Source organism: Poecilia latipinna, unplaced genomic scaffold, assembly GCF_001443285.1.
Source record: "Poecilia latipinna isolate Pla-1442-1.1 unplaced genomic scaffold, P_latipinna-1.0 Scaffold548, whole genome shotgun sequence".
Classification (NCBI taxonomy): domain Eukaryota; kingdom Metazoa; phylum Chordata; class Actinopteri; order Cyprinodontiformes; family Poeciliidae; genus Poecilia; species Poecilia latipinna.
The window spans coordinates 200,739-211,364 of record NW_015113164.1 but is presented as its reverse complement, the minus strand read 5'-3'; the positions used below and the strand labels follow the sequence as shown (position 1 = coordinate 211,364).

Here is a 10,626-nt window from a genome sequence, read left to right as displayed (position 1 = left end):
GATTATGTGAGAGGGAATGAGCTTCCAAACGTACAAAACGAAACGAAACATTAGATTCCTGTGTTTTTGGAAATGTAAAATCTTCAATAAATAACAATGGGCTGTATTTTGTTGCTGAGAAACAAAGTAAAGTTGCACAAGTAACCGTGAAAGAGAAGCGGAACGGAGAAGCGGAAAGGAGTAGCGGCGCGAATGGAGCAGCTGCAAAAGCAGTGAAATTGCGAAATTAATGCAAATTTCGACTGGTAGCATTCACTTCGTAATTAGTTTTTAGCTTAGCGGTTTCTGTTCTGTATATAAAGGATTACCTGAAGAATACAGGAGAGAGACAGTATCTCCAACAGTAAATATGGCAAAGATGCTGCGGACAAAAAGTTGGAAAAATATGCAGCCACTTAGTACGTAATTGATGGAGTGAAATTCAGATGATGTAGGCGCAGTTGCATATTTCAGCATTCAATGTTTAATACAGTGCAGACGGGATGTTCAGAATATTCCTTTCTAGGCAGATAAATCAGCTTGTTGGGCCAGAATGGTGGGTGGAGGACAGGCAAGAGAGAAAACTGAGTGGATGAATAAGCACTGTTTTGCAGAAGCAGAAGCATGTGAATAGATGTTTGACTATAGTGTTTTCTTACTCTAAAACCTCAATATAATTATTCCTTTGAACTTCTATTCCTAATTAATAATTAGTTGAGGCTTTTAGCTGATCTTTCACTAGTGGCAATATTGCAAATCTGCTAAAACTTTCTACGGAATATGAAGTTGAATTTGCATTCAAGCAAAGATAAAAATTGTTGTAGGTAACCAATGTGGCGGTGTGTGACTCAAGTTTTCTATTGGTATTCTATAACAGGGGAAGGTATGACTCATAACTTTATTCTGACCAGCTTTTAAGTTTTTTTATTTTTTTTATTTGCACATTTCTTTTGGTTTATACAGAAATACTAAAAAAAAAAATACATTTCTCTTCCAGTAATTGTTCATAGATTTTTTTCTGCTATCATGTAGCGGCTGCTAAATGTTTCTGTTTTTCTGGTATTTGAGAAAACCTAACCAAAGTCACAGACTGAAAGTCACTCATCAGGGGGTTTCCTGCCCGCAGCTACAGACTGTAGTCTAATTCTAAAGGCTGGTTTTCGACTGCAAATGAGCTTTGCAAATATAAGAAGGACTAGTTTTTTTCTGCTATTCTGAGTGGAAGAAGCAGGCTTTTAATTGTGTGTGTGTGTGTCATTCCAAAAATAATGAGTCTCATGATGTGAATCACAGACCGCTCTGTCAGCAGACTGGAGAATGTTTGACAGATTACAATTATTGCTTTGTGAGTGTGAATAAAAAATGCAATTAATGTCCTCAGTATGACTCGACAGGAGAGTGGGATGCAAAATAAATAAGTAGGAATGCTTATTAGACATAATTGATAGAAAAGTCAACCTTTGCTGTGCCTTGAAGAACTATTTATGCCATTCGAACCTTTTTTTTTGTCACGTTTCTAAATCATAGGATTCAGTGAGATAGATCAACACAAGGTATATCAATGTGAAGTGGAAGGAAAAGTATGCATAATCTTTTCCTCAGGACCACTTCTGTGTTTATCATTTTCAGACATACGCGTCAGTCTTTCCTTTTGTATAGATGCACAGTCTTGTGATCGTAAGGTGAACAGCGCAGGATTGAGAGGCTCCAGTGCTCAGCCTGATTGAGGTGGAGATGTGTATTTTAGTGCGGACCGACTGTGACCTTTCAGTCAGAGTGCTTTGTACTCCTGAGGGAAATATGGCAATTTTCAGACCAAGTTTTTATATTGGTCTCTGGGAGCAAATTATGCAACTAAGCTAAAGATTCTGGGAATGGAGACTTTATTGCCCATCAAGACTGTAGTAAGCAGAATTATTTGATGCTTCTGCACATATTTTTGAAGCCTCAGGTTTATTTGTATAGCACATTTCAGCACCACACAACATAGTGCATAGCCAATTATGAAACAAGCAACATTTCATCAATGTGACTCAAGATAAGCTCATGTATGAGTTACTCTTGGTCTTGCTGGGACAGTAGTCCTTTAAATCTAGAAATGTTCTTCAGGCAATAGAAGGCCAACTTCTATAATACCTTCTAAAGATAATAACTTCAGCTAATAATAACTTCATGTTTTTCATGTAGAGAAAGTTGAGGCACATCCACACATTGCTGTGTTCTAAGCATCTGTTTAAAAGGATGCTGCTTTTGTTTCCTGTACTTTACAACAGAAGAAACAAGTCAATGGAAACCATGGCAATACGGCATACATTTATGCATTCTTTCCACTGAGCAATGTTATTTGTTACACTATTTTATGGTCCAGCATATTTAGGTTTCCACTGCCAATTGGACTCTCATTGGGCAGGAGGTGTTAAACATTGCGTCATATGAGAAAAACAATAAACTTGATGCAATAGAATGTCTTGTTTGTCACAAGCAAGTTTTTCTTTCCCCCAAATCAATGGACTGTTGTATAGGTCCACCATAGCAATGCCACATCATTGTCCAATGGACCTACAGCTGACGGAACCCCTCGAATGGTGTGGTACGGTCCTGATGTATGAGCCGCTTTTACAATGGAAACACAAAATATTGTACCAAACCACACCAACCCGTGGCGAACCACTCGGTGAAAACGAGGCATTACGTCTTTCTAAATGGAACTATAAAAGGGTTTCAGGGTAGGTAGGGGGTAAGTGAGTCGTCCTCAGAGTTGATTTTCCATTGTGACCTATGGAGTTTACCCTGGTCACTGCTTTATTGATGCAGTGGCGCTTTAGTCAACAAGTTCCCAGGAAGGAGTAGTGTGATTAAAGTAATTGAGCCGGACGGTGCACACAAATCCCCATCTTTAACAGCCTACCCCCCATGTTTGCATCCATGGTTGAATTGTGTCTGAATAAGACCAGTTCTCAAAGCAACAAGCAATGGGGTGGATTGATGAAGAGATAGGATGGGGGGAAAATCACAAGGGCTTTAGAGAATGGATGAAAGATGAGTAAGAGTATTCAATGGCAGTGATGTAACAACCGCTGAGAAAGTAAACAAGTAAATTACTGAAGGCTTCGTGTGGGGGGAAATGGAGAGGAAGAAGAAGAAAGCAAAGAGAGGAGAGATCTCTCATCAGAAAGAGAGAGAAAGGGGGAGGCTCAAATTCTCCTGCATGTGTGTTCTCTCTCCGTCTTGTCTCCTCGTTTCCTTTCGGTGTGTGTGTGTGTTGGAGCTCAGCGGCATGTCACACCACTTTTAGTCTGAACAAGAAAACGGTAGCAGCGATAAACTCCTCTCCCTCGATTGACTGCAGTTCCCGTGTGCTGTAAGTGAACCTTAAACTGTTAGACTCATAGCAGGAAGCAAGAGTGGGTAGCTTGGACCGAGGAGAGTTTGGGTAATTCTCCGCTGCTCTTGAGGTATGTTGCTCTATAATTTACTAGAAAGTAATTGGTTTTAAATAAACCATTTTGTAACCATTGCTTATCAGCTTTCTGTGTAGCTTACTTCCATTGACTGTGGTTCTGATTCTTGTTGGACCATTTAACTCTATTAAATCAGACAAATTTTGACCCCTCAATCAAACCAAAATTCCCCCAACAGCTTTGTTGTTCTAGGTATTTATTGGCCAGAGAGCAACATGGTCTTTCAAATTTCTGGAAAAGTTTTAGTATGTTTCATGTCTGGATTAGTATGGAAGAGAAAATCAAAGTGTTGAAAAAATATTGTAATCTTTAGACTTTTATCCACCAAAATTTTGTTCTTTAGTTTGTTTTTTATTTCATTCTTTTGTTTTTTATTTTCTTCGTTCGTTCCTGTGTTCGTTCGTTCATTCGTTCATCTGTTCATTCGTTCATTCATTTGTTCGTTCCAGCGAACAAATGCTCCTTCTTTCCTTCATTCTCCTATTTAATCTGGCATAGTTTGCTTTTCTATTTTATCTTTTAAAATGAACATGAAGGAGCAAGTACTATTGAAAGTTGGAACCCCACTTTGATTAGGTACTACTTTAAATTGTCTTTAGCAAAATGTCTTCATTGTAAGTTTTACTGTTTGTTGCTTTAATTGTCTTTGAATTATTCTTCAGAAGTGAGTGAGGAAGCCATATAGGCTAAGAACTATGGTCCAAATAACAGGAGGTACAAATGGCTACCAATTGAGATACGAATTACAGAATCATAACTCCTTAATCACCAAACCCTTTCCAGTCCACCTATATGCCTAATCCGGAGTTAGCTCTTATCTGTAAATGCTGCTGAAATATCCATCCATGTTCATTCTGCTTAGATGGAAGCAAATGAACTTTATTTTTTTCTAGGGTTCTGCTTTGTATCATCAGTATTCCAGGAACAGTTGCGTTTTTGTTCCTATTTATTTTCCTCACAATAGAGGCTCTGCGGGAGTGTTGGCCATGTTCAATAGGTCCAGGCAATAGGTTAGTGCTGAGAGTAATCAGCGTAACAGCACTAGCCAAGGTCTGTGCTTGTTCATTCTGAACAAGCAGGTGGACTGTGAGGTCTAACTTCATAACGTTTCCCTTCAAAACGACAGATACAGCTTTTAACCAATCACTGCTTTGTGGCTCATTTACTGTATCTGCCCTTGTAGTTTAATTTTGAACTAGTTTAATGTAGTTTAAGACATAAACTACATTCAGATTATTTCTAGCCTCAACCTAGATAAGATTAAAATTTAGCTTTGTCTCAATAAATTTTAGCTAAATTTCAATTTTAGTTAAATTTGGATGTAAAACTTATAAATAAAACCCCAGAATAAAATGTTCCTCCTTGTTTGTAGTACGTACACAAGATCTTAATTGGTGCTCTCTTCCCAAAACTCTCCTAATGAAATCCTCATGCAGACTGTTTACCCAAGTCACGCTATCATCCTTGAGCTGGTCCTCCATATCATTTCTTGGTTAAAAATCTTACATTGCTGATTCTTTTCCAACTGAGAATTTTAATAAAACAATCTACCATTCTGTTTTTTTTTGTCTTATTATCTATTATTACATACTTTCTTTTTAAGTGGGTTCCTGCTTCTAAATGTTGTGTGCAGTGTACTAACAGAGCTTTAGTTAAGCTCTTAAACACCTCTTTCACCCTTATTCTTGAGGACTTTCACCACCTCACCTCTGCGCTCTTCCTGAGCCCCTGGTCTCCTGCTGTGATGAAACTGAGACACCACTTAGTGTGAGGCCCATTTCACCACCAAGTCATCCTCTAACCTGATCTTTTTGGATCATGTTGAGACACTGCTGTCTAAGGAGATGCAGGAGGCAATCTATCACCATTGCCCCTACCAATGCCCCTCAAAAAACTTTGGTTGCGTTCACACCAGCCCTGTTTAGTCCATTTTAATTGAACTCTTGTCCATTTGTCTAGAAGGTCTGGTTCTTGAATGCACAATCAAGCTTTTATGTGAACTAAAAAAGCAAACTTTTGTCCATCTACAAACTTAGGTTTGGTTCAAGTGAACTCTGGTGTGGTTGAATTCAAGAGAGTGGAGAGTGGAGACTGTTCCAAAAACACTGTAAATACAACCAAAACAAACATGGTAGTCTAGCGCTGGCGGGAGATGCAGCTTGTGATCTCTTACCAAACACTAAAGAGAAAATCTGATGTTACTCCATTTTTGTTTATATGTCGTGAAGAAAGGAGTTGCCTTGCGTCTTCTTCTGAGCTTTTTGTGTCGTTTCCTTCAGTGGTTCTTAGTGCAGCGCCCCCACAGGCAAGGAGGGAAGCTGGTTTTTCAATTAATTTGGATCATTTGGTAAAGCAGAGTTTGTAAATTAACCACACCAGCTAAAAATGTTGCAATTTTGGTTCCCAATCAGTGAGTTTTACTGCACAGTCAAGTGAGAAAACACCCTTAGAAACATCATTTTTTCTTAATGACTTACTTGCTTGATGCCTTTGAGAGGGATAGATTGTGTTAAATATTTAGAAAAAAATGAAATAGGGCCACTCTGTTTAGAAAAGAGCTGAAATTTGCTTTCCTTCAGATCATTGTCTTGTTTGGATTGACATTTTGTCGTTTTATCATTATTTGTATCAGAAGTAATGTAGACTTGGATCTAAATGAAAAATGGTTCAACCAATAGAGATTTATTCATACACCAGAAAAGTGCAAGACTTGCTATAATTTTGGGAAAGCTTGATCACATTTTTCCCACAAATGGAGTAAAGGTTTTACAAACCCAAACTGTGTTTAAAAAGTTTGAATAACTCGGCCATTCCTTGTAGTTTTTGTGCTTCTGTAATTATAAAAGGGCCCTCATGCCAATAAAGCATTGAAAAAGCTCCCTGTCTGGGGACTGGATGTATGATCTTTGGTTAACCTTTATACTTTGATATCTTTCAAATTACAGCTAAGGTCAGAATTTCTAGCCTCCCTGATGAAATCAAACAAAACTAATCCACTATGTGTTGTTCTTAATTTTTCAATAGAAATCACCACAATGAAACCTGTTAGTACTTGTATTGCTTCCAAAAGAACAAAAGAGAACATTTCCACAAAGTCGGATCAGTTTATTTTATTGAAGTGCCAAATTGTAAGAAGAACACTGAAAATGTTTGGTGTGATTTTATCAGCGGGGGGCTAATGGTTCTGACTGTCTGATCACACAGAGGGAGAACCGAACCATATTTTCAGATTTTTACTTGTAGAAAAAGAGTGTAATTTTTTTTTACTTCTACTTCACAATAATACACTTGATACTATTCCATGACACGAAGTCCTAATAGAACACACTTAGAATTTGTTAGCAATTTATCTAGTACCTGGTTACTATTACTGGTTAGTTTTAGTTTGTCATTATGTGATGAAGACGGCTAACATACATTAATGGTTAGCGGCTCTCCTTGCACATCACAACTCTTTAGCTATTTTAGATCATTATAATGAGGTCAAACACATTGTATCTCCTCTGTTATTGCCACATATATTTTCAGATTGGAATTGTGAGTCTCATCATTATTGCACAGCAGCAAATTCCATCAGTCTTGACTCAGGCATTTCTTCAAACCATACCTTCTACACTCTATAAACCAAAATCTTCAAGCAATATTATTTATGGTTTCTGTTCTAGCTCCTTCCGGCCATTTGGACAGATTCCAGGTTTTCCATCTCATACTGTAGCTCTCTGCCTGCCTGCGCTCAGGCTGTAGCCATGAACTCACCACTTTACTGACAGACCTGTCAGTTCCTTAATAATGGATTTAGCTGTTCTGACGTCAAACACAGGCTGAAATGATCTATGTGATTTCACACCATGACGATGCTGCAGTGGAATGTGGACGTAGAGAATAATTGGAATTTGGAGTTTTCTAATTGATCAAAGTAAAAATGGACTTTTAACCTGTAAGGCTTCTAGTTAAAAAAAAACTTTATTTTTTTTCATACTCGGGAGAATATTAGATCAGTTTTACCCTCATAACATGTTTGAATTTCAATCTGCCCTTTAGACATAGTACAAAAAATAACCTGTTGTTGTTTTTTTACGTCCTCCTCCTCTCTCTGTTGCTGAAAAGGAAACTGGGTCAGAAATGTGCTGCAAGTGATGTTCAAACGTTATGTAATATGTCACAGCGCTTTATCCCCCGTTAGCAGTCCCCATCTTTTCATAGGAAGAAAGAGCAGCCTGTGTTTTAGGCTGTTCATTCTGCAGACGGTTCGAGGCTTCCAGGGAAGTAGGATGTGATACAATAGAAGATTATGTCCTATTTTTGTTTGTGACCCTTATTATTGTTTATATTGTTTTCTATGTATGTTGTTTGTCTTTTTTTTTAATTGAAATTAATTAAATTTTACTAAATCATTGGGACCACTTTAATGTCCTAACTGCATTAAAGTGGTGGAAAATGAGACCCATCTGTTGTTGGACACACTGACTGAGTCGAGCAACTATTGTGATGTGTTGACAGATGTAAAAAGTTGTTCTCAGAACTTGCGTGTTGAGAGTGTGTTGCAGTGCTCTGTCGTCTGAGCTAGGATGATTATATTGATGTTAAAGAAAAGGGGCCCAAAAACAGAACCCTCAGGAACCCCATATTTAGTTATTTCAGGTAAAGACTGTGGTGTCCTGATCATCAAGTGAGTAAAGTTGTACAAAGTTGCAAGACCATGTGCTACTGTAGTAAAACAACAACTCAGTATTTGTAAATGTCAGTTTTTGAATGGAGATCTGGGACAAACAATCCTGATTGGAACATCAATAATCTAAGCTGTTTACTCTAAGTGATTGAACACTCATTATTGAGTTATTAAACAAAACATTGTTCTGCGCCATTGTCTCCTCTTTTTCTTCTTTCTCTGTCCAAGCAAATATGGAAATTTTAGGTTGAGCAGTCATGCTTACAGTCACTGTTCATTACTTATCAAAACAGCTGCTGTTTTATGTCTGAAACCAATAACAGGAGAATAGAACCGATTCCCATAGAAAAATGTCAACTTTCATATTTATAATCTTCCTGATGCAGAACTGCTTGCAGTCAAAATGCATCTTGTTCAAAGCACTCATTCTTAAACCGTGGACTTATGAAGGCGGACGCATTTTAACAAGAGGGATTCTACTAAGTAAAGGTTTTGTTGACTGATTTAAATGCATTTTCTTTCATGGCTTCAAGTGCTACATGCATTATGTTTTAAAGGCAAGGTGTAGTTCCTTTGTACAGACCTGGCTTCTCTTTGCACTGATCAAACACACCAAGGCCATCTGTTTTCAGCTGCTATCTTTAGAGTATACTACATGCTCATGTGTGGTCATGTTAACCAACAACTTTGAATGCTTCACTCACAGGCCTTATCTTAGATGTGCTGTTTCACATCCTAAGCTGCAACAGAAAAACTGCAGACATGAAAATGTTGGTGTATCGGCAGGTAGTGCAAAAGTGATCACATTTACTGTCATTAATTTGTCTGTTTTTTGACTTTTTTTTTTTTTAATGGCCACTAAAATGTTTAGGATGTAATTCCTAAATGTTTAGCTTATAGCACATTATATTAACCCCATTTAATCTAATTAGTCATATTTAATACTATATAATATCCACAAGCTAGCTGTAAATGTATTTCTAATGACTGTTCAACTCTTCCCAGTCATAAAAGGCTTCTGATTGGAGATTCTCCTCTGGATGCCACTGGTTGCCTGTCAGTTTTTTGATGATAAAAGCACTAATATTATCTCACCAAACGCTGTAATCCAAGAATGTGTTCTCTCTCCACTGAGTCAGTATTTTCCAGCTCTATCATTACATCTTTTTTCACCAAACCTTTGTCTTCCTCCCAGACGTCGTCACCTCAGCTTCCCCATCTGCATGTGTAGTAATCAGCTCTGACAACTAACACTTGTTTTTTTCTTTCAGCCCGGTCCTTTAGTCAATCAAGTAAAGCAACTGAGGTTATTTTAAGTTGACATCTTATTGAACCAACTTAGAGATATTGACTGAGTAAGAATAGTTTTATTATAGGATTAGCCTCCGGGTGTGATCATGGAAAGCCGCGAAGGCAAGATTTTTTTGCCTTCGACTACGTACCCAGGAATCCCAGACACAAAGCCAACTAATAGTACTGTCTCTGAGTAGGAAGGGAATGTTTTGGAAGGCAGAAACAGTGTCCAGGTATAACTGTACTTTCCAATCGCATGACGATCAGATGAGCTGAGATTAAGGTTTGTTAATCAACCTCTGACGTTCAGTGACTGTTTGCTAATCCCTTCCTCTTATTGTTGTAAGCAGCTCTTAGTGTTGTCTCTTTTTTTGTTTCTTCCTCAGCTAGAATCTGTCTGGGGTCCAACTCAACAGCTTTTTGCAATTTTGTTTTCTCTTTCTTGGAACAAACATGGGTGCCATTGTTTTCTATGGCTTCTACCGTATTGAGCTACTTATGTCAGCGTCTTTCATCACAAATGTGATGGGAGCAACTGTGAAAGGAATCCATCAACAACACAAATGAGATAAACAGCCAACTGTGACTGCACCATATTGTAGAGTAGTACACCTCCCCTTGAACCTAACAAGAAATGTTAATGTTGAATATTTTTATGCTGATATCAATTGTGCTTGACACATATTTTCAATGCTTCTTTAAAGTACACATCTAGGTCACTTCGACCTATATGAGGTGTTGGCGAAATTCCATCCGACTGGGATTATATATTATTGGAAATCAGAGTTTGAATTTCTGAAATGCAGTAGTATAGAGCAGTGTTTTTCAACCTTTTTTGAGCCAAGGTACACTGTTTTAATTGAAAAAAAATCTCGAGGCACACCACCAACCAAAAATGTAAACAAAGATACTTTGTAGTCACCTATATTACATATATAGTCATTCTTATCAAAGTGTCTTGAATAGGAATCAAAGGAACACAAAAACGTATTTTTATCATATTTTACATTTCTTATTTCAAATTGCACGTAACATGTCCACTTCAAAATTACGGTGCCATAACAATGTGGTTAAAGAAAGAAGGTGTAGTGTTTCTAAAACACTTCAAAATGTTTTAGAAACTAATCCACGAGCATTATTTAAGCTGGAATACAGAAAATAATTCTTATTCTGAAAGAAGCAATAATATTTGGGAAATATTTCACTGTTACAATATGAAGATTT

The 10,626-nt window shown here is 37.6% G+C and overlaps 1 protein-coding gene across 9 annotated transcripts in view; it reads left to right on the top strand.

The window, feature by feature from the left end:
- Positions 1-10,626, top strand: part of osbpl8 (oxysterol binding protein-like 8) — an 88,297-nt gene that overhangs the window by 43,248 nt on the left and 34,423 nt on the right. Inside the window, exon 1 of one of the 9 annotated variants that reach the window (XM_015041374.1) lies at positions 3,260-3,340. The exons of 7 other annotated variants lie outside the window; for them this stretch is intronic. The gene's annotated coding sequence lies outside the window, so the exon portion shown is untranslated. Of the gene's footprint in view, positions 1-3,259; positions 3,341-10,626 lie in introns of those variants that run through there. One more of the 9 variants, XM_015041372.1, reaches the window with a different exon arrangement.